This window comes from Physeter macrocephalus, chromosome 8 (assembly GCF_002837175.3).
Source record: "Physeter macrocephalus isolate SW-GA chromosome 8, ASM283717v5, whole genome shotgun sequence".
In the NCBI taxonomy this organism is placed as follows: Eukaryota; Metazoa; Chordata; class Mammalia; order Artiodactyla; family Physeteridae; genus Physeter; species Physeter macrocephalus.
Window position 1 is genome coordinate 5,243,077 of NC_041221.1, and position 26,225 is coordinate 5,269,301.

A 26,225-nucleotide genomic window follows, 5' to 3' on the forward strand; every position below is an offset into this window, starting at 1 on the left:
GCGGCATGTGGGATCCTCCCGGACCGGGGCGCGAACCCGCGTCCCCTGCATCGGCGGGCGGACTCTCAACCACTGCGCCACCAGGGAAGCCCTATTTCTCCTCTTAAATGAAGAGTTGGTTAGCATCATCAATTCTGTATGTTAAAGTGTCATTTGATTACTTGGGGGGCTAACTTCTCAGAGATACAAGCATCCATTATCTCATGACTAGGTTGACGCATCACTCGGCCAGCCAGGGCCACAGGCACATTGCTGACCTTTGGCAGAACTGGCAGATGGGTGTGGCCTCTGGGCTCAGTCATAGCTCTTCCCTCTGGCCTCCTGAGAGGAGCCGCGCCCCAGAGCATCTGTCCCCACCCTGGGCTCCATTGGCCTCCCTGGAGCCACACCACTTAAAGGCCAGTCAGACCTCACTCCGCTGGCCTTCCTCTGCCTTAATCTTCAGCCCAGGATCATGTTAAGTGTTCGCGTGTTCTTGCTCCCAAGCCTCAGAAGATCCCTGCTCGTGGGTGCCTTCTTGCGGGGTGGTCTTGGGAATCTCTGCAGAGCAGATGATCAGCTCCAGAGTGCTCCCGGCCCTCTGCCCCCAGCAGCTGCTCCTATCCTTGGCCTCCTCTGAGGCCTCAGTGCCCTCACCACCTCCCATCTCATTCTCAGCACATACGTGGGCCCTGTGAGGAGACAGGGCAGCCCATGAGAAGATAAGCACCCCGAAGGCACATGACTGGGCTTTCTGATGCCCCCAGGTCTGAAAGAGTGCCTGAACAATGCCTGGAATGTGATCTGCGCTCAGCAAAGTGTTGTTTCACGTGGGATGAGCCTTCCTTCACTCCCTTTTCCTCCTCCTTTCTTTCCCTTTGGAAAAGAAGACCTGGCCCCTCTTCCAGTCAAGGAAGAGCATAAGAGATGACCTCACCTGCTTTGTTATTCTCTCCTCTAGAGCCCTGGTCCTTCTTTGGTTTACTTCCTAGAATCATCAACTTCATCTTCCTCTTGACCTCAGCATTATCCTTCTTTAAGTGACATTCTACTTCTCACCTTTCCCCCACATTCCATACTGAAGGTTGAAAACTTGTTTTTACGATGGTAAATAAAAATGCTACCACTTAGAGAGGGGACAGGCACTGTCTTAAGGAGACAAAAGGAGACACTATAAGAAGTGACATTGGACATTGGCTTTGTAGTGTTCAGAATTAGTTGTTGACATTAAAAAAAAATAAGAGATTTCACATAAAAATCAAGATTTTTGCAGGCTACTCCTGAAAAAGTAGAAGACCTGATAATGCCAGGCCTATATATCAGCATCTCCACAGACATCAGCTGTTCTTTTCGAGAAGGCCTTGCACCAAAACAGATGCAACACACGTCATATCCTGCATACTCTCCTGCAACATGGCCTTGCCACTCTGCCACCAAGAGATGGGGTCTGATTCCTCTCACCTTGAGTCTGGAGAGAATCTTGTCCTTGGCCATTTGCTTGTAACCAATAGAATACAGGGGGAAAGGTGCAGCATGTCTTCTGAAGCCAGGAATGCTGACAGCCCTCTAGAGACGGGAGCTACTTCCAAGGCTGGCGTGTGGAAGTAATGCTTTTTAATTTTGTGTACAGAGACATCATCAGTTACATAATCCTCATGGGCAAACACCCTCTCTGCTCCCTGTTTGTATAGATGGAAGTTTTTCTGCTGAACTTGGATGTGGGCTGTTGGCATTACAGGTGGAAAGAGGGAGAGACTGAGCTACTACTGACCCCTCTTCACTCTGTCCTTCTACCTCCAGACTCTCACGTTTCCCCGCAAAACCACCACAGCATCTCAACAAAACCCACCTAAGTCTCCCCACCATCCGTGAAAACCACACTCCGAAAGGCTCAGAGCCAGGCAGAGACAAAAGACCATTTGGTGATAAAGCATTTACTGCCATATTTCTGAGAGATTAACTGGCATCAGGATATGAAGAGGGCCTAGGTGCAAGGTGCCCTCCATAAAAATGTATTTAAAAACCTGATTACAAACAGTTCACATTGATTGCAGAAAACCCAGAAGCACAAAGAAGACAATTAAGATGGCTTCTATCCTCACACCTAAAGAATAGTCTTGTAAATATTTAGGCTACATCCTTCTCCTTTATTTTTTATTCATATAAATGGAACAATAATGTTCCAAAAATCAGATCTTACTGTAACCAAATGCCCTGAATATTGTACACATTTTCCCATGTTACTAAATATTCATGTACAGTGTAATTTTATGTATAATTTTATACATAATAGTCTATTATACTAATATGAATTGTCATAATTTATGTAATCATCTCCTATTATTTGATACTTAGGTTGTTTCCGGTTTTCTCCTATTATCCATAACATGGCAATGAACATCCATCCTTGCCTACATATCTTTTCACTTGTCCATGATTATTTCCTGTGTCTAGAAATGTGATCACTGAGTCAAAGGTACAATATTTTCAAGGCTTCTGATACTTATTGTCAAACTGTCCTCTAGAATCACATTCCCACCAACAAGAGTGACCATTTCATCAGATCTACACCAGCTGGAAAATCTCTTCTTACGGTTTGGCAAATCAACAGTTCTAGTACTTTGGATTCCACAACAACATGACACTCGACAACGACAAAGCACTGAAAATGGTTGGGAGAGCAGAGGAAATCTCCGAGAATGTAGAACGTCTCCTTTACAGAGGAGGAAAGTGAGACCCAGAAAAGTAAGTGACTTGCGCAAAGTTATACAGATAATCAGTGGGTATCTCACTGAAACTGGTCATTGCAACACAATGACCAATTCTGGTCGCCACGTCGCATCAATGAGTTAATGATTATTCTAGGCTTACCTGACCTCCCCTTGCACCTTCCATTTTAAAAAATTGTATTTAAGAAGCTTCCCATACTGGTCTTGAAGGATCATGATGACTCAAAGTTCTCTAGGACCCCAAAACAGGGCCAAATCTTCTCCATGTTTGCTTTTCAATATATTGTTATATTCTGTACCTGGTCAAACTTGCTGACAATGAGTTTTGTTTCAGGCTCAAAGAAGGGCTAAATGGTCTATGAACTAGAGTAGCAATCTTCCTAAAGAAGAGCCCTGGTGCCCTGAAGAAGAGCACCAGCCTCTCTGAAGAAGAGTGCATGCAACAGTATCCCCTGAAGCTCAAGCTGCAGGACATGCTGCAGACACAGGCAGCTGGTAAAGTTGAGAGAAGCACTGTACATGTAGCCTCTGTCCCCTGAAAGCTCACCGCCTCATTTCTCACAGCCTCCTTATGCCAACTGTGGCTCATCCCTGGTTCTTTTGGCATTGGTGTCCACACTACCACTCACACTTTGTGGACCTCCTTTCTACCCTGATTCCTGTGACATCCATCTCCCTCTCTCTTGGTTTTTGTCCTACCTTCTTGTGTCTATTTCAGAGTCTCTACTTTTTCTTTTAGCCTTAAAAATGTGGCACAAATCTCAAATCCTGAACTCAGAAATATTCATTATTTTTAATTAAAAAAAAAAACTGATTTTGCCTGCTGTTTCAAGATCTTGTTTTGCCAGATGGTGGAAACTGAAATGTCAGAGAACTCAGGGTCATCTCAAATCCTTGCCCACTGCCCTGCTCTCCCCTTGCCCTGGGATCCTTGTTCCTTTTGCGGGGAGGGGGCTGGAAACTGGTTATGACTCATTATCTTCCACGCACACTGGCACACCCCAAGGCTTCTGTCACTCCTGTCAGGTCCCTGTCCTCAGCAATGTATGTCACCACAGTTTCCTCCTGCCCGCCCCCCTCCGCGAGCTCTTGTCAGGGCTGGCTCTCTGTCCATCACCTCTATGCCACTCTGGGGCACATGGGAAACATCTAGCTACTCTCAGAATTAATGTGTGTGCAGGGAAATTGTGACACAGGACTGGCCCATTTGCTTGGTGATATGCCACCCCATTTCTGCTTCTCCAGTACTTATGCTTGGCATGGAAGCACCCTCCCAGGCTCACCCCCTTTCAGGAATCCTCATGGGAAGAATCCTAAAGAATAACAGTGCCTTGCACATGGACTCCCCAGCCCTCTGGGACATTTCTGTCATTCTTTTCCCATGCCATGCTCCACCCCCACCATCACATATCTCCACCCCGACCTTACACCTTGGCTGGATCAAATTAAAAATTCCTAACTTTGGAATATCCCAATTTACAGAATATGAGAAGTAGGTGGTAAGCAGAAAAGGAATGTCTGGAACTAAAAACACTAGTTTATTTTTTTAATTGAAGAATAGTTGATTTACAATTGTTAATTTCTGCTATACAGCAAAGTGATTCAGTTATACATATATATACATTTAAAAAATTATTTTCCATTATGGTTTATCACAGGATACTGAGTATAGTTCTCTGTGCTATACAGTAGGACCTTGTTGCTTATCCATTCTATATGTAATAGTTTGCATCTGCTAACCCCAAACTCCCAGTCCATCCCTCCCCCACCCCTCCCCCCTTGGCAACCACAAATCTGTTCTCTATGTCTGTGAGTCTGTTTCTGTTTTGTAGATAGGTTCATTTGTGTCGTATTTTAGATTCCACATATAAGTGATATCATATGGTATTTGTCTTTCTCTTTCTGACTTACTTTACTTAGTATGATAATCTCTAGTTCTATCCATGTTGCTGCAGATGGCATTATTTCGTTCTCTTTTTTATGGCTGAGTATAGGTATATATGTACCACATCTCCTTTATCCATTCCTCTGTCGATGGACGTTTTGGTTGTTTCCATGTCCTGGCTATTGTGAATAAGGCTGCTATGAACATAGGGGTGCATGTATATTTTTGAATTATAGTTTTGTCCAGATATATGCCCAGGATTGGGATTGCTGGATCATATGATAATTCTATCTTTAGTTTTTTGAGGAACCTCCATACTGTTCTCCATAGTGGCTGCACCAGCTTACATTCCCACCAACAGTGTAGGAGGGTTCCCTTTTCTCCACACCCTCTCCAGCATTTGTTATCTGTAGACTTTTTAATGATGGCCATTCTGACTGGTGGGAGGTGATACCTCATTGTACTGTTGATTTGCATTTCTCTAATAATTAGCGATGTTGAGCATCTTTTCATGCACCTATTGGCCATCCGTATGTCTCCTTTGGAGAAATTTCTAAAAACACTAGACATCATATCACATCACACTATCTATCACATCCCACTATTGTACCACCCATGGATCTATTCTCAACCCTTGATACTCTGAACTTCTTTCCCAGATGGTCCTTGTTTAGCTCTGGTCTACTCATACCCATCGCTATATAGGTCTACTCTCCACATCTATCCCTGATGTGATGGTGGCACACATGTTACATGGCCAAAACCGAAATCCATTTCTACCTCCCTTATGTTGTTCACTCCAATACAGTAAGAATGCACCCCCTCCACCCACCCCTCTTGACCCCCTAAGGCCCACCCTGCCGCCCTTGCCCCTTCTTTCATGGAGCTTAACCTGATCTCTCTGTTGCTCAGTAGTGGCATTCTTCTCAAGTCCTGGAGCGCTTATTGTCACTCATTCTGTTCTCACTGAGCACGTGCTACATGGTATTGTTGTTTTGTGAGATCATGACTCTCTAAGGGGCAGAGACTCTGCTTCTCTCCCTGCTGTGTCTCCAGGACACTGCTGAGCACACAGTAGGTACTCATCAGGCATTTTCTTAATAGATGAATTCTGCTAACAAGGTTTGAGCCTCCTCAAAAGAAGAGGCTATGTCTTATACCTCTAGAGAATCACAGAGTCTGAAAAGTTCATGGCTCTGAATGGGTCTTTGTGCATGATGGTGATGGTGAAGTGAGACAAGGGTATAGCGCTCATCCTAGAATTGAGAAAGTATTTTTAAGTTAGGAAAGTCCTGATAAAACACTCCCATTACTGCATACTCAAGCAGGCCATATCTGGGTCCTCTGTATTAACTGTTTCCTTGACAAAAACTTTGATTTTGTTGATTGGGGTATCTGTAGCGTAACACAATCATTCCACACATCTGAAACCACCCAAATAATGAGCATGTGTTAAGTACCTAATATGTGTCTAGCGCTAGGCGTGGAGAAATGGAGAATGAAAAAGAAATGAAGATTGTTTCAAGAGAAGTGTGGTCTCTCAAAGAGTTTAGAGTCTAGCTGGGGAGTCAGGGCATATATACCCCGAGTAACAAGACGGAAAGAGCTTGGTTACACAGCAGAGACCCAAAAAGAAGGTCTAGCAGCTAAAGAATTAGGAGGTGAGAAATTCCTAGAGGGATCAATGAAAGCCTCACAGACATGGTGGGGCTTAGGTTGGAGCTTATATTACTAGGTCCTTGGTAAGAGGAGAATGCCTTTGCAAATATCCAACAGGTTTGAACATAAAGAACAATACTATGTATGATTAACTGAACACACAGCTTATTAATCTCATAAGCCTATTAAATATTGTTCTTCAAATGCCACTTACCCAACCAATAACATAAAACCTAGGGATTTACGAATTTAAAAATTCCCTGATATTTAAACTCGAGTACAAACTTCTTTTTTCAAATTTTCCTAATCACCAATTAAAATCACAAGCCTACTGTACTGGATTCTTTTACATGCTTCAAAAAATTTGAATATTATCACACTGATAATGAAACTTTGTTACAATTACACTTAAAACAATGATAAAAGTACTAGAATCATGGACCTAATTTGTTTACTTTATTATCTTTCTACTTATGTTTACTTTTATCCATTCCTGAGGTTACAGTGACTATACAAGAGAGTAATTTCTATACTTTCCCAGGGTTATCATAATTTATCAGACCCAAAGTCAAAGTATCACCTCAGCCTAGTCAAGGCAGCAGGTTCTAGGTTTTATATCAATTGACTCCTGTTGGGTTATAAGATGTGGTTAAGCCTTGAAGGACATTCAATTCTGAACTTCCAAATTGGGTTCCTTTCATAATTGAATTTTGATTGCTATGTTTGGGGAATGCCTTCTCTTTGCCCTGCTATGTTCTCTCTTCACCTTCCTCCACCCTGATCTCTGCCTTGGGGGCCTGCCCTATATGGCACATGGGTGGGATCATGGAGCCTGCCTTCTGGTTGGGTTTGGCGCTATAGCAGGGAACCCAACCTGAGACCAGAGGCAGGGAGTAAGTTGGCACCATGGTCTGACTCCCCTGGCCCCTCCTTGTAAAATGGTCTCGGCTGGCTCTGTCCCTCACAACTCCTCTCAGGATGGCCCACTCCACATGACCCTCACATTGCATATTCTGGGGGCCTCTCCTTTCCCCATCCAGCAGGTGGATGGAGGGGCCATGCGTGAGAGCACCAACGCTGCCAACCCTGGATTCCTGCACCCCCCCCCCCCGCGGTTATGCTCAGCCGCCCACACCTTTGTAATTACCCCTATGTCCCCACCTTGAATGCTTCCGTTTTGCCATGACGCTTGTTTTTTTATTGGGGTCCTATCTGTGGCCTTGGTAGAGGCAGATATGTACTCAGATGCTCTGATGCCCGAGGGGGTCATCTGCCCGGTTAGCCAAAGGCAGGGACAAGAGGGGGTCTCAGGGGAAGCGTGCTAACTCTGCAAGAAGACGGTGTCCAGGTTAGGCAGTATGGCCCAGATGGCTGACCTCAGGAACCGGCCTGCCGGGGACACCTCCTGCAGCGAGGGGACGAGGGCTCTCCCAGCAAGGGGGAAGCCATCCAAGATGACAGGCTTGGTTCAGGGACCAGGATGATCTTCAAGGTGGGAATTCTGCCTTCCAGCATCATCATGGACAACCAGCAGCAAAAACATGCATGAAACCCACGGTCACAGGAAATCTTTAGACGGACCCCAGGCTGTTGCTGCAGCCGAGTGCTCAGCAGAGCCTAGCTCTTCCTTTATTAAATTGGCATCATTACTATCATTGCTTGACTTCAAATGTGCTCCCTTAGGCGAGCCGGTGGTCTGTGAGGTCCCATCTGCATGGACAAACTGGAGAACGAAGGCAATTACGCGGATGATTCAAGCAAGAGCCTGGCTTTGCTTAAGCTCTATAATCACCTGAAGAGCCTGTTTTTCAGAGCGTCTCCAATGGCACATTCAGACAAAAACAATTTTGTTTTCTGGATGATTGCCTCACTCTTTTGGCCGTGTGACTTCAGCCCCAGTGGAAAAGTGATATTCATCATGCTCTGGTCCTGGAGCCTGTGGAATCAATAAAGATGTCGCGACTGAGACCGGTAACAGCTCCAAATGGGCGTAGCAAAAAAAAAAAAAAAAAAAAGGGAAGAAAAGAAAAAGAAAAAGAAACCAGAGCTGTTCGTGCTCCCTTTGCACAGCTCCCTTCTTGCCCTGCTCCCCACCTTGTGGCCAGGATTCATGCAAGGCCTAACAAGATGGTGGGGCCTGGGCCCTGCCCCTCCCTCGTTACTCTTCTGGGTGGTGGTCACCACTGCAGAGGTGAATCTTCCATGGAGCTCATTTAAGTGGTACAGGAGCATCCTCTGCTCACATCTGACTAATGAAAACCTTAAGCCAGTGTTAGCGAGGCGACCGGCCACTTTGTGCCAGCCAGCTTGCTGGCTCTTGCTGGGCCATGAGCATGGTCAGGACACATGGGCAGCTGCCTTGGTGATATGATTTGGAGGGTGCAAAGACCCTTGGCCTTCGAGGGTGTCTGGAATTCTACTGTTAGAGATGCATTTCTTTATCTCTCCAAGTGTTGTCTACCTCTAAGAGCCTCCGAGTGAAATATTACCTCTAAGAGAAGGGGTAGTTCCTTAGACCACAGGAGTACAAATAAGAAGAGCTAATGCTTATTCAGCGCTACTTCAACCTTACAACGTTCACTGGAGGGAGGTACTGCAATCATGCCCATTTTACAGATGTGAGGTCCAGGGCACAGAGAGGTTCAGTAACCTGCCCTAAACCACACAGCCAACAACCTGGGCAGTCCACTTGGAGACTGTGGCAGAGCTGCTCCTCTCTTCTTCCTCTTGGGGACAAAGTTGGGTCTCTCTCCAATGGTGACAACTCAGCAGGGGAAGTGGGTGCAGCATAGCTGGCTTTGATGGGGGAGGAAATGAGGACGAAGCAGAATCCAGGATGGAGACTGAGGGGTCGGGGCCTCAGGTGTGAATGTCAAGGTCTTCTCGAGACAGCTTGGAAGATCTCTGGAAGAGGACAGGCCTCTCCAGTCTAAGGTTGCCCTGGGTGGGCCGGGGTGTGGGTGCCCTAGGGTCCCACAGTTGAGTGAACACAGACGGCAAGAGGGGAGCAGATACAGACGTGAGGCAGGATATGCTCAGTGGAGCCTGATTCCTCACCATCGAGTTCTGGCTCTGCTACTTTTTAAAAGGGACACACTGGGAAAGAAAGTTTATCCTCTCTGGGACTCAGTTTCCTCACCGGTGAAATGGGAATGAGGATGGCAACTGTACCTAACCTGTGGGGTTGTTGTGCGGACAGAATAGCTGAGTGATGGCCTGGCCCAAGGTGGGTATTCAGTAGCACTTGTCAGTGCGGTGGGGCAGTGCAGAGTGTCTTGGGTTGGGGGGGGTCTCTGATGGATGTGGGAAGATGCTGAGGAAGGGCTTGCTTAGACTGGGGGACAGTTGTGGAAGACTTGGAGGAGATGGAGATGAGGCAGGTGGGCTGGCACATTTGGGGTGGAAGTCGTGGATAACAGAGGGGAAGGAGGTGACCCCTCCAGCAAGCCAGTGATTGACCTCCGGGTACCTCTGGACTGCCTGGAGATTCACTGTGTGGTTCTGCAATTTCCCCAAGAGGCCAGGTGTCTCAGCCAGGCCAGGTGACTCATTCTCCTGCTCATAGCCTTGTGCTTCTTCTGCCTCCCTCCCAGTGGGGATGGGAGTTTGCCCAGGGGCTCCATCTTGGGCCTTGGGATTGAGAGTTTCGTTTGGTGGAGAGGTGGGCCAGCAATCAGACTTCAGACATGCTGGAGTGAGCAAGTGGCTACAAGATGCGGTGGTGGGCAAAAACCTTGTGACGAAGAATCTTGGTGAAGAAGATGTGGTGCATTATCACAATGGAATATTATTCAGCCATGAAAAAGGGGGAAATTCTGCCATTTGAGGCAACGCAGATGGACAATGAGGGCATTCTGCTGAGTGAGGTAAGTCAGACAGAGAAAGATAGATACTCTATGGTCTCACTTATGTGTGGAATCTAAAAAAGCCAAAATCATAAAAACAGAGCAGAATGTGGTTACCAGGGGCTGGGGGGCAAGGAATTGACTGGGGAGATATTACTTAAGGGTACAAACTTGCAACCAATAGTTAAATAAGTCCTAGAGATCTAAGGCACAGCACAGAGATGATAGTCAACTATACTGTATTATAAAGTTCATCGTTGCTAAGAGTCTAGATCCTAATTGTTCCCACCGGAAAAAAGAAATGCTAATTATGTGATGAGACACGGATGTGAGCTAACGCTACTGTGGTCATAATATCATAATACATAAATGTATCAAATCAACATCATGCACTTTAGGCTAACACAATGTTATATGTCAATTATATCTCAATACAATTCTCAAAATTTAATTTAATTTAATTTAAAAAAAAAAGAATTTTGGCCGTGGGAGATGGTCATCTAGGGAAGAGGATGAGCTCAGGAGAAGATGATTTTGTAATGTCAGGAGGGAGCCTGTGGGTGGGACGGAGAAGCCGAGAAAGCTGTGAGAGGAAGGTCCTATGGGGTGAGGGCAGACACTGCACAGAGTTTAGTAGAAAGCTGTGGGCCCTGGGGAGAGTGGGCGTGCTACTCTCCTGAGGCCAGGTGGAAGGAAAAGACGACAGACGTGGAGAAGATTCGTTACCAGGGACCGCGAACGGTAGCTGTGTAAATGGAGACAGTTCACTCTTCATGACCAGAAAATCCTGGGGTCAAGCTATCAGCCAGGAATGAGAGAATATTAAAAGTTGAAAAACACTAATTTAAGGTAAAGCTGTACATTTATCTCTGGTGTCACGGTTCACTGAGTGTTGTTGTATATCATCTCATTTAAATAGAGAGGACAAATCTGAGATAGCTGCTGGGGTGAGCCAACTTTGCAGGGCCTGAGTGTTCATGGAAAGTTATGTCCAAAAGGAGAAACTCAGGCAGAGAGTCTGGGGCCATCAGAAACTGAGGGCTAAGCGGGTTCTTTCATTTAGAGATATTAAGGCAAAGAAGTGGTGTGTGGCCATAATCTGAGCCAGTGCTGGTGGGGAGAACTTTTAGGGAGATTCTAATTAATCAGATTAGAGGTTGAAATTCAGAGGTGGTCAAAGCCCAGTCTTTTCAAGGACAAGCAAACTAAACGTACCTCAGTGGCCAGGACTGTTAGTGAAGGATGTAACCCATCATTACCTGTGGTCACAGTGTCCCCGGAAATCCTACTACACAAAAAAGGCTCAGTGTTCAGGCCTCAGTTCTCCCGTGTGTCACATGGCACAGATATGCGAGAAGATAGAATCACCAATCCTTTAAAAAGATGATCTCTTTGGGGGAAAGAAAACAGATTATATCAGAGCAAAATCATGCCTGACCAATTTATTAGAATTTGACACGAAGGTGAGTAGCCTTGTAGATATAATTTGTATAGACTTTCAACAAAGCTTTGTCTTGTCAATGGCTACTCTGCGATACTGACTTTCTGTGAAATAGGTGAGGATGTAAAGTTATGAAGAGGGATCAGTTTAGGGAATAAATGTGCCCCCTGGAGTTGGGTAGCCTGGTGGCCCAGAGAGGGTGAGATCTCCAGGGCTGCCAAAAACACTAAATTCTTTGGTGCTAAATCATCAAATCAATGGATAGAGATTCTAGGTACATTTGGTAGGGCCCACCCATAAGCAACACATACACATTGATTGATCTCTAATAATAGTAACAACAATCTTAACTTTCACAATTATTTAGCACACACCTGCTCTAGGTTAGACCCTGCTCCAGGTGCCTTGTCATGGGTGATGCTAACCCTTACAAGAGCCCCTCAAGGCAGAAACAAATTTTCCTAATTTACAGATGAGGAACAGAAGCTTAGAGAGAGCTCCCAGGATTTTTGTTCTTTTGCCAGCGTTTTAAATTGCTAGGGCTGCATACAAAATACCACAGACCAGGTGGCTTAAACATCAGAAATTTATCGTCTCACAACTCTGGAGGCTGGAAGTCCAAGATCAAGGTGTCAGCAGGTTCGGTTTCTTCTGAGGCCTCTCTCCTTGGCTTGTAGATGGCCGCCTTCTGGCTGTGTCCTCACGTGGCCTTTCCTCTGTTGGTGTCTGTGTCCTAATCTCGTCTTATAAGGACACCAGTCAGATAGGATTAGGGCCCACCCTAAAGGTGGCTCACCTCATTTTAACTTAACCACGTCTTTGAAGGCCCCATCTCCAAGTACAGTCACATTCAGAGGTATTGGGGGTTAGGGCATCAACGTGTGATTTGAGGGGGAAATGCAGTTCAGTCCATAGCCGACAGCAAGTGGAGTGAACTAGGGGAAAATGGGATTAACATGGCCACGGGGTTCTAGTTAGAGCCCCTCTCGGAAGCAGGGAAGGTGTATTTCCCCTGGGGTAGCTGGGGAAAAGTAAAGGAATTCCACAGTAAGCTTCCGTAATAGGCTATGAGGGGAAAGCACCTCGCTCTCCCCCTTCCTACACACCCTTGTTTCCATCGCCAAATCCTGTCCCTCCTGTGGGTCAAAAGGACTGAGTTGCTCTATGCGTTTCCTTCACCCAAGGGTCTAAAATACAGAGTTATAATGGGAGACTGGGTCACCCCCAAGCCCAGCTCAGGGCCAAGTCAGAGCCGCTGGAGAGTTGCCCCAAAGACAGCCTTATTCCATAGCACACAGTTGAGATGGAGTGTGTGGAATGGGGCTGAGGTTACTGGAATCCTCTTCCAGGCTGACTTCCATGCAAAAGCCTGCATTCAATTTGTAGCAAAGTAAACAATTTGTAGCAAGTAAACAGGGTGCCTATGTGGACCGGGCTCCAAAGAGGCCTTTTGTTCTAAAGGAGATTTTAAAATTCTTCCTTAGTTATAAAAGCTATTTTAAAGCTCTTTCCCAGACACCCAAATACCTCTCGTATGAAGAAGAAGAAGCAGAAGAAACAAACTCACAAAACTTTTGAATACGGAGGAATGGTCATTTGTAGCCCCGACTTCTAGTCGGTCAAGCAGGCAGGGTTTACAGGGCCCTTTTGGTGTCCAGTCCTGTACGAGGCTCAGGGAGAGATGAAGACCAGGAAGATGAGCCTCCTGCTGTGAGGGAAAAGGGGGTGACGATGATGAGCGATTGGAACCTGGCTGCAGAGGACAGCAGAACCCTCCCAAGTTCGCAGCCCTGCTTGGGAGGAATCTGAAGGACGCAGCGCTGCACAGCTCCACGGGGCGCCCTTCACCCTGGCAAAGCTCAGCTATTGGTCTCAACTGCAGCGTGAGGGGTGCCCCCGCAGGGGGGCAAAACCGAGGTACACCTGGGCCAGGCGCCAGGCGCCAGGGAGGCGGGCTGGGGGGAGGGGAAGCAGGGCTGGGCGCGGGGGATGCCTCGGGGAGGGGCCGGGACCTGAAGGAGAGGGTGTAAGAAGCCTGCGCAGGGTAGCCACTGTCCGGGGCCTCCCTCGGGACACAGGAGAAGCCCTTGCTCGGCTACTACCGAGTCCTCAATATGGCACCAAAATGCTTCGCCCTCCACCGGCCGGGCACCTCGAGAGTGGCAGCTCGCGTCCGGTCCCCCAGGGCCCAGCAGGACACCCCGGCCCGCGCGCGCGCGCATGGGTCTTCCCGGAGGCTGCAGCAGGCTCTTCCGTGGACGGGGCGGAACAGCTCTCCGGCTCTAAGAGGCAGGCTGCCCACGGAGGAATCACTACCTCTCCCCAAACGCTGCCGAGAGGCTCCCGCAGCCCTGCTGCCCGCAGGCTGGTCACGATGGAAGGCACATCAGAGTCCCCTAGGTCGCACCGACCCCTCCTCACACAGACGAGGACGCTGAGACCCAGCGAAGGAGGCCAACGCACAAGGCGCCGTGTGACGTGAAGTGGGCTGTGTCACTGTGACTCTCGCGCCCTCCTGCTCTGGCTAATTCCTCAGTTTCCACAGTGAGAACTGTGACCCTTTACGTGATGGCATTTACTCCCATCATGACGTCAATACACTGATATTGAGTACTCGACCTGTGATCAGGGCAAGGACAGTTGCGTCAGATCCTTTCCTAGGAGCAGATTTGGACTGGGGAGGAGGGAAGACCCTAAGCTGTTCTTGGTGGTGGTGGAGAGGGGGCTGGGGGCGGGCGGGAAGGTGGGCAAGAAGCAGCGAGAAGGCAGAGAGGAGCGAGTCTGCACGCTACACAATATTGCCTCCATCTGGCCTGGCTTGGACGGCCTGAATGATTGTGATATTATCCAGAAAACTTAGGATGCTGACCAAAGACTTCTCCAGATGCTCAGAAGTTGTACTTCCAAGCATAATTCTTGGCTCTCCAAGAACCACAAGTAATTGATGACAACCTCCCACCCTCCTTTTCCACATCCTATTCTTTCCAGCTCCTAGACAGATAGATTTTCTTGTTTGCAGGCTCATTCATTCCAGGCTTTGCAGCAATCTCAGATTTGACAAATGTGAGCACGGTGTGGTCGCCTTCATCTGTGTTCACCTGGTCCTCATTAGGGCCATCAGAGGAGGCCAGTGCCTGGTTTTGTGATTAGCGGCTCCCCCTCCACGTGGGCTTGAAAGCTCTAGGCGGCCTCTTGTTTGCATGAAGGCCTCGGAGGACGATGCCAGGCGCAGATCCGCGCTTTCCACACGCCTGATGGCATTCAAAACCTTGCAGTGCCAATAGGCACATTTCTTGACTGGCTTTGTTTCTCGTTGGTTCAGGTGGAATAATAAGGTTTTTTTCTGCCAGGAATGTCAACCTGTGGTTGGGAAGTTGGCGGTTTTCTATAAGGAGGTAGGGAAGTCGATTGGTACATGCCTGGGTGCCTGGTGCCAACAGCCAAAAAGGTGGTTTCAGTATTTCTCATTCTTAGGGAAGCAAGGTGGTGTGCCCTAAGGGGTAGGGTGGGCTGACACAAGGAGTTTTCCTGGGGGGCTTGTGATGCCTCTTGCTGGCAGCCAGGCTGTTGTTAAGCCCTGCTTCATGCATTCTCCCAGGCCAAGTTGGGGCTGGAGTGAGGGTGGGGTACGGGTGCTCTGGAATTCATCTTTCTTTTCTGCAGCTGGGAGAACACTTGGCCTCTGCCAAAGCCTTTTGTCCCATTTTTCTCTTGCTTCATTGGGACATTTCCGGAATGAAATATATTCAACTAGTCCTCAGCTTCAGGAGGTAATTGAATATCCAAATGCTGGTCCTTCCATTGTCCGATGACCAGAACCAGCTGAAACACTCAATTTTGCAAAGCAGTCATGCTCCAGCCGTTTCCCCAATTATCTCTTCCAATTATAATGTCTTCACGTCCTCTTCTTATTGAGGTGTTTGGGGCCCATATGGATTCTGAGAATTCTTAGGATAAATTCCACTCTTCATGCACCAGGGGCATTAGGCAAAGTCGCCTTCTCTTAGGGTGTTTTGTTCTACTGTACTTTGACGTGGATTCCAAAGTCTGCATCTTACCGAAGACAGGCTATCGTTGTAATTATTATTTTGAAATGGACACATTGCTGAGCTCCTGGATCTGAGCCTGAAGATAAACATGGGTACTCAGGGGCCTTGAAACCCATCCTCGCAGCTTGCCGATCCTCGCAGGCCTGTCAGAACAGTGCCAGACTAAGCGGAAAGCTGGCACTCCCTCCCCGGGCCAACACTTTGGGGCTTTTGTCAATTGGGCAGGCGTGCAAATCCTCGGAGATTCTCTCCATGGAAAGCCTGTTTCTTTATGGCCTTTGGCTCCGACCTTGGCCAGTGTTGGCAACGTGGCCTTGAGCTGCCCTGAGTTACCTTGAGGTTTCTTCATTTGGGCCTCTGCACTCTAGGCTCCAACTTGACTGCTTATCTCAGGGAGCAGGAAGGAGGGGTGACCCATGGTCTGGTTTCTTGGCCTCTGGAATTGAGAAGAAGCTTTGCGGTTAGGAAGAGTCCAGTTTCTGACAAGACAGATGGAATGGGAATCCAAGAGGTAGGCTTTAGAATGACCAAATGGGGAGGGAAGATGGCAAAGAAGCAGGGAATCTGTGTTTATTACCCTGTGCTAAAGGTGTATCTGGTGTCCCTCAGAGTTACTGAGCACCTGGGGGATTGTATCCTTTTACCTAGCCAGGTACCCCCAGACATGCAAATGCGTTAGCTCTGCAGCCATATATGATGCTTTGTCCAGCGTGGCGACCTTCCGGCCCCACTGAGTATCACTCACAAGCTGTCGCCTGGCAGATCCTGGCACTGCAGGGGTGGTGGCCGTCCACAGTTGCTCCTGTAGGGGACCCCCTCTCCATTCCTGCCTGCCACTTCTGGCTTCCCTCAAAGCTTTCTATAGCCCCATCTCTCTCCCCTTACCAGAAAGACACCAGAGAAAAGGGGAAATCCCCCTATTTGGGGCGTTCCCTCTTTTAGTTCCTTCTTTGGTTCTTAACCTCGAGCAGTCCCTTGCCCCACCTGGGTGACACTGTTTCAAGGTGGCCTGCCTTGGGGACCTGATTTCATTGTCTTTGGAAAACAAGCCCAAGAGGAGAGCCGAAATTCAAATATAGAACGTGTTCCTAAAAATGAGGGAATCCTCACATCCATTGTGACTGGGATAACATGGGGACTTATGTGGAAGGTGGGTGCAAAGACAGGGGAAGGGAGCTGGGGTGCGCGGGGGTGAAGGGAGGCCAAGTCAGCCATCCTGTCTCAGAAGAACCTCAGCTGGGTCACAGGAAATGCCTTCCTAGGGTTGTCATGGAAACCTCAGGGCTATAGTGTCAGGTCACTTTTCTTTTAACAGCGACCCTAGGTCGGCAGATGGAAGAAATGTGCATGATCTTTTGCAGTCTCACCACTTCCCCTGAGAATCAGCAAAGTACAAAGGCCCAGAGGCTCAACCCAAGGAATAAACTCAGCTCACTCCTGACTTCTGCTTCTTGCGTGTAGGAACCATACCTACTCATCATTGCATTTCAAAGTCAAGTACAGTTCCAGGCTCAAAGGAAAGGCACAAGAAGTGCTTGCTGGTCTGAAGGAGCCCAGGCTGGCCAGGGCCCAAGTATGAGGAGAAAAACCAAAAAATTAAAACAATTGGGAATTGGATCCAGAGTCATGCATGTCTTTAGATGCTGGGTTAAGAGGGTCCATAGACAAACGAGAATCATGAGAAGGCATTAAAATATTTTTCTTTGTCAATTTTCAAATAACGAGTACTCATTTTTATTAGTGAAACGATGCAAAGATATAGCAAGAAAACGTGGTCTCTCCCTTCATTCCTCTCATTCTCTTTCATCTTGGTGAACAATTTTCTTTATCCTTAGAATTCCAAGGTTTCACCAAGTTATATCTAGGTGTGTGTCTTTGAAAAAAATAATCCTGTCTGGAACTTGGGCCTTTCAATCTACAGTCTTCAAACTTGTGTCAGATCATGGAAAATCTCTTCTGTTATTTAACTATTACTTCTCCTTCATCATCTGTCCTCTCCCCCAATCCCAACTTCTGAAACTTCTACTGTTTGAATGTCATCTCTCTTGTTTGGTCCTCTAAGTCTCTTACTGGTCCCTCTTGGTTTCCATCCCTTTGTGTTTTCATATCGTAAGCTATTTCTTTCCCTTGATCTTCTAGACCTCTAATTCACTGCTCAATCATCCTTTTTTCAGGTTATTTCCCAGGTTTTAAAATAAAGAATAGTTTTCTTTTAGTTCCAGGAAGTCCATTTCTCAGACTCTAATCATATTCTCTGAGCATCCTCACTACTTGTTCATTCAAGCTCTTTCATCAGTCTTCCTCAAATGGGGGCCTTTTGGGCTAAAGGCTTGGTCTTTCTATACCTCATCACAGAGACCCTTAAATGCTCCTGATTTTGTAGTCCACTGGCAGGTGGATCAGGACAAGAGCATCTGTCAAGCAATAGCAAAGCAAGGGAAGGTTCAGCAGTTTCTGCTCCTAGGAGCCAGCAATAAGCCAACTGGTCAACCACTTCTCCGTATCTGAGCAGGCCATCCTCTCTTTGAGCTCCTGGGATCAAGGTCTAGATCTTAAAGAAGATGAAGGGATGGGAAGAGCACAGGTGGGAGAATTAGCTCCAAAGAGGTGGGGAATATACCTTATTCTGACCTGCAGGACTTGCTGGAGGGGTTAGGCCCTTGTCATTTTGTGAGCAGTAAGTTAAGGGAGTTCATGGTCAGTGGTAGAGATGGGCTTGCGGTGGCCATGTTCCTCTGATTCAAAGAGAAACAGCCACTGAGCTGTGTCCTTCAAGCTCCCAGGGCTTTCATCTCTCACAGTCACCCCAAGCAATCGATGGCTTGAGTACCGCCTCCTTATCTAACATGTTGTCAGGTGCTGTGAGGCGCGAAGGACAATCAGACGGCAGAGTTCCCACCCCGAGACACTTCCCTTGTCCCTCAAGGACTGGCTTAGCTGCCACCTCCTGAATTCTCCCTCCTCTGAGGCACCGGGATGCTGTTGCGCCACCTGCCCCCTCTCTGCTGCTCTGGGAGGATGCTGCAGCTGCCCTGGGGGCAGTTCATCTGTGCAGACACTCTGGTGTGGAGTGCTTTGGCAGGAAGGGCCCGAGGCTTTAGCTTTCCTGAGCTGTCTTCGGGTTAGGTGAAGGTGGTGAAAGCGAGACTAAGGAGAAGTCAATGGTCTGGCTAGGGTAGAACAGGGGAGTCACAGCCAGACCTCAAAGGGGAGACCAAGTCTCCAGAAGCAGGTGGCTTTTGGTGGGGCCGAGACTTGAAGACTGACCACATGGCCCCAGCCTTTGGCCACCATTTCCGGCAGGGTGAGGCTCAACTAGCAGAAAAGGGACATGGCCCAGGAGTCCAGTGGAAGCAGAAGTCACCACACCAAGCGTGCTGAGATGTCCCCTCTGCCTTGAGGTTTCCAAACCATCACCACCCCATACTCTGAGAGGCCGTGGCTATCTTGGGACCAGGGAAGAGAAATCTCAGAGATTTGGAATTTGAGTTTGTTTTGTTTCTTCCTAGAAAGACTGAGCATAAATGAAAGGACTGTTTAAATTTGAGGATCTAAATTATAAAGCAGATTGGATTAAAAATTAATCTTTTCCCTATTAGCCAGCAGTAAAGACCCAAAAGGAAGACAAACTATAGACAAAGTAAAGGAACTCGTTTTATTCCCTGCCCATTCAGGTTGTACAGGGAATTTGAATACATGTGCACAAACACACGCACATATTTTCATGTCTTTTGATTCTCTGTCCTAACCCCATTGGTTAGAAAATGACCTAAAATTCATAGGAGAAACCACAAAAAGACAAACAACCCGATTTAAAAATGAGTAAAGGACTTGAATAGACATTTCTCCAAAGAAGAGATATAAATGACCAAGAAGCACATGCAAAGTTGCTCAATGAGATTAGTCATTAGGGAAATGCAAATCAAAACCACAATGAGATACCACTTCAAACTCACTAGGATGGCCAAGATTTTTTTTTTTTTTTTTTTTTGCTGTACGCAGGCCTCTCACTGCCGTGGCCTCTCCTGTTGCAGAGCACAGGTTCCGGACGCGCAGGCTCAGCGGCCATGGCTCACGGGCCCAGCCGCTCCGCGGCATGTGGGATCCTCCCGGACCGGGGCACGAACCCGTGTCCCCTGCATCGGCAGGCGGACTCTCAACCACTGCGCCACCAGGGAAGACCCAAGATTTTTTTAAAAGGGGTAAATGATAAGCGTTGGTGAGGATGTGGAAAAATTAGAACCCTCATACATTGCTGATTGAAATGTAAAATGGTGCAGCCACTGTGGAAAATAGATAATTTCTCAATAAGTTAAATATAGAATTACATACCACCCAACAATTCCACTCCTAGGTATATAAACCCCCAAACTGAAAACAGGTGTTCAAACAAAAACTTGCTCACAAATGTTCATACACAACAGCCCAAATGTCGAAAGAATGTCAATCAACAGATGAGGAGATTAACCAAATATAGTATATCCACACAATGGAATACTATTTAGCCATGAAAAGAATGAAATACTAATATATGTTGAAACATGAATGGACCTTGAAAAGATTATGCTAAGTGAAGAAACCAGACACAACAGACCACATATTGTATGATTCTATTTATTTAAATAATCAGAGTAGGCAAATCTAGAGACACAGAAATTGGTTTCCAGGGAGGGAGGAATAGAGAGGGACCATTTATTGGGTACAGGGTTCCCATTCGGGGTACTGAAAGAGTTCTGGGACTAGATCATGGTGATTGTTGCACAACATTGTAGAGATGCTTAATGCCACTGACTTATACACTTCAAAATAGTATATTTTATGTTATGTGTATTTTACCACAATTTTTAAAAATCCATAGGAGTGGTATTATAGCTGAAATATCTACCCCATACTGATAATAGCCTGTATCCCCTGGGTGCTGACTCTACACTGGGCATTTTATTGATACATAGACGATCTCATTTTGTCCTCAGAGCAATCCTAGGAGGTGGTATCATTATTCCTATTTTGCAGGTGAGGCAGCAGATGTAGAGAGCTGAAGTGGCCACCCGAGATCCCAGGCAGTTAGCCCTCCCACCATACAGCAAGGTGAGAGAGAGGGAGGGGCTGCCGGGGTCTCCCTCCTTCTTAAAGCAGTAGGTCAGCGCTCAGGACACAGCATCCAACTTGCGAGGGCGGAGGAAGCTCCTCTCTGGCCTTGGGCTGAGAAGGCGGAGGCACCACTGTAACTGCTTCAGGCTTTGGTCTCTAAAGTAGTGAACAACAGGGATGGAGGAAGGAGTCTAGAAGAAGACACGTCTCAAAGCCCAAGGATCATCATCCAGGAAGGAATAGTTGGTGTTACCTGGATCCTGAACTAAAGACCTTCTGCTCTGGGAAGAATGTGGGCCTGACCCCAAGGGAAGCCACTTCTTTAACGTTTCCTAGCCCTGACGGTCAGAATTGTCCCACACCAGCACTACACATTAGTTTCCTATGAAAAAGGGGGCAAACAGGCCTGTTGAGAAAGAGTGAGGGAGAAACACATGGCGGGAATCACTGAGGATGGGGCAGTTGTCTCCAAGAAAGCACTTTAGGATGGCGGCTGCTCTGTCCTGCCATAACAGACAGGAAGCAAAATCTCCAGTTGAAGGACAAGCTTCAAGTGCAGGTGCAGTGAATAGAAAAGACGTGCCCTTGGCATTGGCTGACCCAGCCATGGGCCACTGTGCCTTGGTCTCCAGTGAAACCCTGTGCAGCGTCCCCCTCACCAAGGATCATCACCAGAGCCCACTCTCTGGAGAGCAGTGATAAGGCTTCTCTGTTTGGGCAGTAATTGGCATCAAAGCCACAGTCCTGTAGGTGGACATTACTGGATTCCTGTCCTCGCAAAAACTTTGGTGCCATTGTAACTTTGGCCTCTTCTGAGTTACTAAAATAGAAGCAGCAAGTATTTTTCAGCTCTCATGCCAACGCCTATTCATTTCTAGTGGCTTTCTGGGGTAAAATGTTGAGAAGGATTCTGAGTCCATGTCTAGGCTCAGTAGAAAAGATAACCACTGTTGATTAGTGATGTCTGCAGTGGGACAATAGCAGAAATACGGTATTGGAGGCTGGTTCCTGTCCTGTAGTTCCTGTCCAGTTGTTAAATGGTGGCTCAGTTGTGGGCTGAGACGAGCATCGCTATTATCACAAGTATTCTTGTAAAAGGTTACCAAGGCATTCATGCCATGGAAAAATCCTTGGAGGTGATGCTCACTCCCTTCCATCCAAGGAACCAAATTCCCAGAAAGATTCCTTTCTTCTCCATTATCTGAGCCCCTGAGAAGGGCAGCAGTCAAGGGCTATTTCCTCCTCTTTCCCCAAGGAGCAAGTTGATCGGGGGCCAGCAAGGGCCTCTTTCTCCAAGGCTGTTCTGGAGCTCTATGTTTGCCCAGGGCAGCTACAGCCTCATGGTTTGTTTCTTGTCATGGAAAGCTGAAACTTCTCAGAGCCCAAGTTAAATACTGGCTACAACAGAACATCCAGGTTTGGGTGTTTTTTTTTTTCCATGATCCCCTGCTGAATTGAAACCCAGAAGCCAGCAGCCCACCTGCCAATTATTACAGTTAATTCTGTGCAAGCTTGACTCGGGAACTGAGACAGAGAGTTCTGTCTGCTGCTGGGGTGCACAGCACGGGTGGGAGGGGCTGTGGCCACAGGGCTATGAATGCCCTGTGTGTGCTCGAGCTGGTCCTGGCAGCTGGGGCGCCCTCCCTTGCGCCGGGAGTCTGGCATCCAAGTGTGACTTCAGAGGGGCCTCCTTCTCCTTGAGTCTGCCTCTGAGATCAGAGATGTCGACGGTCAAGAACTTTTCTTCCTCCTGCTCCACGGCACGGCCACCCACTTCCCCTTCAGAACTCAGTGAAGAACACTTGTGTTTATTTTTTCCAAAGGAAAAGAGAAAACGACATTCAGGTTAAAACCCTGGGGGTTTTCTGTTGCCTTTTCTCCTCTGACCCATTGCCTTATGAGATCCTGTTAATTTGGGCAGAGAACAGTCACCCTTTGTTCCCCAGAAGCACCTTTCATGGTGGGCCATGGGCAAGTTCCAGCTTGGTCTCGCCTCATGGTGACCTCAATTCTGGCTGCTCAAGGCTCTCCTAAGTTCCTTCAGGCCTGCTTTGGTTGATTCATTAGTTTATCCAGTCATCAGCTCATTTGTTCATTTGTTCCTAGCAAACCAGACAACTGGGCTGGGCATCTGGATGCCAGTAGAGAGGGAGATGGATTTCCCACTCTCCGGGAGTGAAGTGAGAAAGTAGAGAGTAAGCAAAAGTAATTACAGGAATCACCGAGTACCACGTGGCCGGTGCTGGGCGGGGGGAATGCACAGGGATAAAACCCCCGCTCTGACTCTCAGTAGGTGATGCTATGGCAGTACCCAGCATGGTACCCAGTGGTGCAAACCTATAAGAAGGAGACATAATCTAGACCGTGGGGAGTTGCAGTCGGGAAATGGTCCCTAACTTCCTTGGCATTTAGGTGGACAGCTGAACAGTGAGTTGGATGAAGCAGAGAGTGGATCTGGGTGGTGGGACAGCAGGTCTCAGTAGAGGAACCAGTGTGCAAAGGCCCCCAAAGGCCATGGCTCCTTCCAACGGCTGAAGTCTACAGAGGCTGGAGCACGAAGGAGAACAGTGGCAGTCTTGCACGAGGTGAGCTGCAGCGGGCAGCAGGGCGGCCATGCCCGGCCTTGTGAGCCATGAGAACAGGGCCTCCTTCTTCGGGACACGGGGAGTCGATGGGGTGAATTGCAGCAGAATTCACAGCGCCACTGCCCCTGCTCTCGTCCTATGGCCCCTGGATGTTGTCTTCCCCTGACTCAGCAAGATAAGACATCGACCAATGTGGCTGCCTGTGTTGGAGACCATGCCAGGGCCAAGGCTGGTATAAAGATGATGAGACACAGACCCTGATTCCAAGGACCTCACCTATGAGTGGGGTGGATGGACCTGGAGGTGGGTGACCTCATCACCCAGAGGAGGGAGCCATGACTTCTTCCAGGTGGGGAGGGGTTGGAGGACGTCTGGAGAGGAAATGAGACTTGAATGAGTCTTGTGGAGGAAGCCAGTCCAGTCCTGCGGCCAGGGGTCCAGAGGTAGGAAGGCCATGGTGACTTTGAGACCAGGCTTCGGAGGGAATGTTAAATTGGGCTGTCTCCTTACCCTAGAACATTCGAGCCTCCCGACTGACCCAGGCAGTGGGTGGCTGATTGGAACCATATGTTGGAACAAGTCTTCTCTTGTTGGTGCAGGAGGGGGGCTTCATTCCAAACACAGTGTTGAGAAAGGAGCTGGCTGGGAGGGGCAGTGCTGGGCTGGTCCCTCTTGGATGAGGAGCTCCATCCTCTGTGATGGACAGGAAACCAAGGATCCCAGGTTATGACTTCTCCCTTGCATTTTGGACGTGCTGACCCTGGGAGATTTCTAGACCAGAAAAGTCATCTTTAAAAAACTCATACCTGCCCAGGGTCCCAGGGGATCCTGTGCCCTGTGCTGCCTTCTGGTCTCAGCTGCAGCAAATGTCTCCAGACCATGACCCAACTCCCAGTAGCCACCTTAATCACACGGTATAAGCGTCTATTTTAGTTACATAAACACAGTTGTCTACATTTGGACTCCGGGGCTGGCTGCAGGAATTTGTAAACAGCATGGTGTACGTGTTTCACAGAAAGTTGCCAGGACGTGCTCCTTTCCTGCTGCTTGTTGTCCAGTTTTCCCTTTTATAGAGAGTCTGGCTGGGAAAGAGAGACAGAACTTATTTGGGAACAGTGGGCAATCTCTCAGGCAAATTCCTGTCTCCCACTCCTGCAACCACTACCTCCTCTTCTGAAATGTTGAGGTCTGGTGGGGAATTAAGGCTGCTCCCGAGTTATGAGTCCCTTGTAAATACTGGCTTCTCACAAATATACATATAAACCTCACGAAGAAAACACATTTGGGGAGATTTTATTCTCGGAAGGGTAACAAGGAGTTCTGAAGTTTGAGGCAGGTTCTAAAAAAATGCTGGACACTGCTGTCTCTATCAGGGCCAAGACCCCGTGTGACATCACGACATCCCCTTTGCTACTCCCACCTAAGAGCTTTCTTCAGTTTCAAGCAGGGGCTGCTAACGTTCTAGAATGAAGGTATGCTTGGAGCCACAGAGAAGTGGTAGCCTCGAGGGGAAGAGAGGCCTTCATTCTTTTCCTTCATTTAACAGTCATTAATGAAGCATCTATCTGGATTAGATGCTGTGTTCCTCACTGTGGACCTTGGAAGATGTCTAACACCAACCATCGGCAACAAAAAACTTCAGTGAAAGGTGGGAACATTAAGAGTCATGTAGATGGGGCTTCCCTGGTGGCGCAGTGTTAAGAATCTGCCTGCCAAGTCAGGGGACATGGGTTTGAGCCCTGGTCCGGGAAGATCCCACAAGCCTCGGAGCAACTAAGCCTGTATGCCACAACTACTGAGCCTGCATGCCACAACTACTGAGCCCACGTGCCACAACTACTGAAACCTGTGCGCCTAGAGCCCGTGCTCCACAACAAGAGAAGCCACTGCAATGAGAAGCCCACACGCCACAACAAAAAGTAGCCCCCGCTCGCCGCAACTAGAGAAAGCCCGTGCCCAGCAACGAAGACCCAACGCAGCCAAAAATAAAATAAATAAATAAATAAATACATTTTTTTAAAAAAAGGGCTGTGCCACTTTGCACCCTCACTAACAATATATGAGAATATCTATTTAAAAAAAGAGTCATGTAGATGGATTTAGTATGGTAAAGGGAGTTGAGTTTTATTTAACACACACACGTTTGCTGAATGAATGAGTGAATGAATAATAGGTCTGTGACTGAGACCGAAGCCTGCTACAGTGGCTGGAATTGAATCCTAATCTTAATTTCATTGCAAGTTAAGTTTTACTAAAACTTAAAGCTAGAGTCCCAAACTGTCCCTTTCAGGCTGGAGCTCAGAGGGTCCCCAGGAGGCAGGATGGAAAAGAATTCCCAGGCAACCAGCACAAATTGGTCACCCTACTCCAAACTTCAAAGACAAGAGAACTAGGAAGAAGAAAAGCTCCTGGAGAGGAAATATCTGAACTGGGAAAAATGGGAGGTCGTTGGGACATGCAGCATATATGAAGCAGTTGTATTTCTCCTTTCATGTTTTAGGAGAACAAAGAAGGAGAAAGTAATTTATCCACATAGAAAGAAACAGGGAAATTAGTAGGTTAGGAGGAATTGGGCACTGACAAACAAAACAAGAGAGCTTCAGTTCTTAAAATATTCTCAAACAAGCTCCACAGTAAACAAAGCTACAGATAGGTTTTAATTTCATCTCCACAGAAAACTGCAGAGAAATCATGGCTTTTAATCACTCAAAATGCTGTACGTGTCTGCAACAGTTACCTATGTCTCAGGAGCATTCATATAAGGAAAAGTTGTAGTTAAAATAAGCAGCAATTTAAAACAATTAATGTTTAGTGTGAACGTTCTGTCTTCTACCTAGATGCTGTATTTCTTTACTTTTTGCTGTAAAGTGTAACCCTTTTAGAAAAATGCGTGGATGTTCATTTTTAGTGATTTGATTTTTAAGAAAGCAAGGATGTCTGCTCTTTTAATAAAGAGCTTAAC

General features: G+C 47.5%; 1 protein-coding gene across 1 annotated transcript in view; it reads left to right on the forward strand.

The window, feature by feature from the left end:
• Positions 1–2,544: 2,544 nt before the first annotated feature.
• Positions 2,545–26,225, forward strand: part of KCNE2 (potassium voltage-gated channel subfamily E regulatory subunit 2) — a 39,940-nt gene continuing 16,259 nt past the window's right edge. The window contains exon 1 of the mRNA XM_028492630.2: positions 2,545–2,724. The gene's annotated coding sequence lies outside the window, so the exon portion shown is untranslated. The remainder of the gene's footprint in view (positions 2,725–26,225) is intronic.